Source organism: Polistes canadensis, unplaced genomic scaffold, assembly GCF_001313835.1.
Source record: "Polistes canadensis isolate GaletaPanama2010 unplaced genomic scaffold, ASM131383v1 scaffold_15, whole genome shotgun sequence".
Classification (NCBI taxonomy): Eukaryota; Metazoa; Arthropoda; class Insecta; order Hymenoptera; family Vespidae; genus Polistes; species Polistes canadensis.
Window position 1 is genome coordinate 1,119,592 of NW_014569562.1, and position 4,639 is coordinate 1,124,230.

Consider the following 4,639-nt stretch of genomic DNA (forward strand, 5'->3'; position numbering starts at 1 on the left):
TTTTTTTTTCTTTTTTTTTTTCTTTTTTCTTAAGCTACCAACGAAGAGAAGCACGAGAAGTTATCTTGGAAAACCGAGCTGAAGGGGAAAAGGCTCGTTGTAATTTCCGGCTAACGATGTGTTCCCCGTTGGTATCGTCCTATACCAAAGAAGGAGATTTCCTCTGCACTGCGAAAATGCAGAAAGAGGAGACATGGGGAAAAAAAAAAAAAAAAAGAAATGCAATTTCGTACGAGTGTCTCGTGGAATGACAAGCATTGGTCTCTTTGTACGCTTAATCTAGATTAATTCAGTAAAAATTTAAGAAATAAAGAGAGAGAGAGAGAGAGAGAGAGAGAGAGAGAGAGAGAGAAAGGAAAGATAATTAAAATGATACCAAAAAAAAAATATATTTTTAATACTAATAAAATTAATTATAACGCCTTGAATAGTATTATTTTATTATTACTGATCAAAGTTGTGATAGAGGCCTACCCCTTTACACAAGTTACAATAAATACTGTAATAAAATTTTAATAAATTTCCTATTGTAAATACTTTCCTATCTCTTCTCAAGTTATTACACATCCAAATCTAATCATTCACCAACACACACTCACAAATTTTTAGGTTTCATTTGAAAGGTTTCACAATTTGTCCAAAAATTAATCGCGTTCTTTATTACATTACAGGATGTAACGTAATTAAGTTAACGATTTAAATATCTTTATTATCAACAAATAGATTTTTTTTTTTGGGGGGGGGGACGGGGTTGATAAAATTTGTACGATTTGATTGGAAGGATTTCTAATTAAAATCTTGTTGAAATGTAACATTTATTCGCGAATCATTCGGTGAATTGCAATTAAAGGATAAATCATGGTCGAGGGTGGATCGAAACGATTTAATCGCGAATATCTTAAGCAGTTTAATTCAGTTTACGAGATTTAGCGTTATTAGGATAATTACGGGGGTTCCGCTTGCACGAGAGAGGAAACTCTCGTAAAATAACAGAAATCCGAGCACTAAGAAGAACACGGAAGCGAGAAAGTTCATAGCTATTTTCATGGCAAGCGAATAAAGTTGTTTGTTATATAGCTCAGTTTTCCCAAAAAATAAACGAGAATAAGATGAAGATAGAAATTTTTGAGAAAATTGATGATAATGATTTGAAGAAAAAAAAAAAAAAAACAAATCAAATTAAAAAAATAAACGAAATCCATTCGAAAACAATTTCGTTCGAAAGATTTATATATCCACGTTCAATGATAATTCTTAATGAAAGGAACGAATTGAAAACATTTTACGATCATATTGATAAAATTGAAATAAACTTTTCGCGAGATTTTACATATTATAAATACGATATAATTCATTCGCAAGAATATACAAATTACTGACAAAAAAAAGAAGACAATTTCCGAAAATAATTTCATTCGTTCATACAACTTTCAATTGCGTTGAACGTTAGTAATAATTATGCGATTTAAAAACAAAAAAAAACTACACGAAAAACGAAAATATCTTTTTGCGATTGACTTTTGACAAGAAACTTTTATAGAAAATTTTACCAAAAAAAGAACAAAATTAATCATCTCCGAAAAGCTAATATCGTTCTTCCGGTATTGAACGATTAATACGTCACGAATAACCTTTTCCCGATCCAAAAGACCTCGAAATCTGGACACAAAATAATGATCCTTCTAAAAGAGCATTCTGGCGGAAATTAAAGGGCGTTCCACGACGTTGCTGTTCTCGGGGAAAACGAAGGAAGGAAAAAAATACTGTAAGTAAGTAGAGATAGAGACAAAAAATAGAAGAAGAAGTAGAAGTAGAAGTAGAAGAAGAAGTAAAAGAAGAAGAAGTGGAGAAGGGGAGGGAGGTAGGGGGGGGGTCGTGAGACACTGAGCTTTTCAGCAAACTCTCTACTTGCTGCCTTCAGGCTAGACAATCACCGTTCTTCATATCCAGATATACTACTCGTCCTAGATCCATTTGGATGATATATTTCTTTTCCTTCCTTAATCCCGTACTTTTAATTCCTTCCTATCGAATTTTTTTCTCTATCTTTGCTAAATAAAAACGATAAATCCACTTAGTTCGTCTAATTGATATTTCATTTCTAACCATATATTATTTCTATTTTAATAAATTAATTTATTATTTGTTTTTTTTTTTTTTTTGCACGGACTAGAAAGAAACTGTGTTGTATTTTTTGTTTGTTTGTTTTTTTTTTTTTCTATCATATACAAAATTTATTATTACTCGTTACAGATACATTTCGATGATCACTTAATATTTCTTTTCTTCTATATTTGAATTATCCGAATATATCATATATTGTTATCCAATTACAATCTAATTAGAATTATTCATTTTCTAATTGTATCAATTTGATTTCCCCCGTTTTTCTGTCGAATTTTATTTAATTCGTTGTTTAATATCAATTAATTCGTTTATTATTTGTATAGAATTAATAATATCCAACTAGAAGTATTGTTTCATTTCGTATTTTATCTATGTCTAAATTAGTTATTACGTTTACAGAAATAAATTTATCCTTCCCAATTAATCAATCGGATTTTTTTCTATAACCTATCTTTCACATTCTTCGAATGTTAGTACTACTTGGTCGTTCGTTTAATCCGCCTTAGCTTTGGATCTTCTTCTTCTTCTTCTTCTTCTTTTTCATTTCTTTTTATCCAGTTCTTGGTGAACAAGATCGCCATTGGGCCAGGTGAATCATGTTCCATAAGAAGATTTAATCCCTCGAGAAGATTGGAAAAATTCAGAGTCGAATGGAATCGAACCTGGATCTGCTTGTCTTTCTATCCTTATCTCTATCTATCTATCTATCTATCTATCTATCTTTATCTCGTTATCTATATACCTATTATCTCTTTCTCTTTCTCATTGGTATCTGAAACTTTGGATACTACTTAACGAACCTAGACACGAAGTTCGAGAAATTTGAAAGGTGACGAGTTTTGGATTAAATCTTCAATCCAATTGTTTCTCCCGTAAATATTCTATTCCCATTGTTTCACTACCATAACTCATAGCAATACTTTTATATATAGTTTTTTTTCCCCTATACGCAAGATCTCTTCGATGATTTTATTTAGAATTTAATTTTTGTTTTTTGTTTTTTTTCTTATTAAGATCAATCTCATTATTCTTCATTTTTTTAATTTGTAAAATTAAAATAATAACGTAGGAACTTTAGATCTATATTTAAGTATAACAACAATAAAATAAAGATTAATTGTAAAAGTATTTATCTAGTTCTTTTTGTTTTTTTTTTTCTTTTCATTATTACCTCTTAACACCTTCTTACTCGTAGTAGAAAAATCCTGGCAGGATTCGTCACATTTTTCATCGTCGATCTGATTAAATCTCGTTCGAATCCTGACATCCACGAGTTTTCCTTTTAACACGAGAGTTTCATCGAGATCTGAAAATAAGAAAATAATAATCTACAATAATAAATAAGAGATGTTTCAATAGAATTTCTTTTTAATAAACTTACAATACACACACACATACACAAAATATAACCAAAGAACGAGAACAATTTGCTTCCAAAATAGAATATCTCTTCATCTAACGAAGAAAAGAAACAAAAAAAGCGCAGGATTTATAAATTGATCGAATCGATATGATCTCAATCGATTGGAAACGTAAGCTGCATTACGAGTTTGCCAATAAGAAACGAGTAAAATTACTAATTAGGATTATCCCAAATTAATTGAGTTAACGGTGACGTTATCGACATCAATGTAGTAGTTACAACATGATACAACCGTTTTCGTGTCCAGCCACAGTCGAAATGGGGTGGTCCAGTAAACGACTGAATATATACATATACGTATATATATTTACACACGTACACGCACACACACACATATATATATATACACAAGAGAGAAATAAAGAAAAAGTAGAAAGAGATAGAAAATAGAAAGAGAGAAATCCAATAGGTGGATTCGAAGCACTCGTGTGTTGCATTCTATCCACGAGTATAAACCGATCGAAGATCGGTACAACGCCATTATTACTCCCACGATAATTCAGTTTGCTTGTTGGTGTATTTCGCTTACATGAGTATTCGATGTATATACACCTACTATATACCTATTACTTTTATATATATATATATATATACGTGTGTTTTGCATGAGTGTATAGGAGTCTGTCGAAGAGCCAGTAGTGGGCTCACAATGCGGTAGCAATTTTCCTGTAATTACATCGGCCAAGATCAGAGTTACCTTCATTACTGATGCCAAGCACGACTAGTGCAGCTAGTATGAACCCTTTTCTTCCTACCCCGTACTCCTCTTGTACCCCTACCCGAATCATTCCTCTTCTATACAATACAGTATCAGTTTTACACATCGATAGGAAACGTGAACTCTCAACGATCTTTCGTTTCTACAAAAATGATCCTATCCTGATACTATGTCGACCTTCTTTACTTTCTTATTTCTCATTCTTTTTCTTCTCTGTCTCTATTTTTTTTTCTTTTTCTACACTCGTTTTCTTCTTTTCTCTCTCTCTCTCTCTTTTTTTTTTTTCTATTCTTTTTCTATTTTCTAATGGAATTGCACGTGCTTTGAACTCGCGTATCAAAGTACATTGGTTTTTGTAATGGAAACGGTAG

At 31.4% G+C, this 4,639-nt stretch overlaps 1 protein-coding gene across 2 annotated transcripts in view; it reads right to left on the bottom strand.

Moving 5' to 3' along the window:
• Positions 1-4,639, bottom strand: part of LOC106793543 (putative uncharacterized protein DDB_G0274535) — a 244,820-nt gene that overhangs the window by 93,617 nt on the left and 146,564 nt on the right. For both annotated transcript variants that reach the window (XM_014760557.1, XM_014760556.1), the window contains one exon: positions 3,299-3,433. The gene's annotated coding sequence lies outside the window, so the exon portion shown is untranslated. The remainder of the gene's footprint in view (positions 1-3,298; positions 3,434-4,639) is intronic.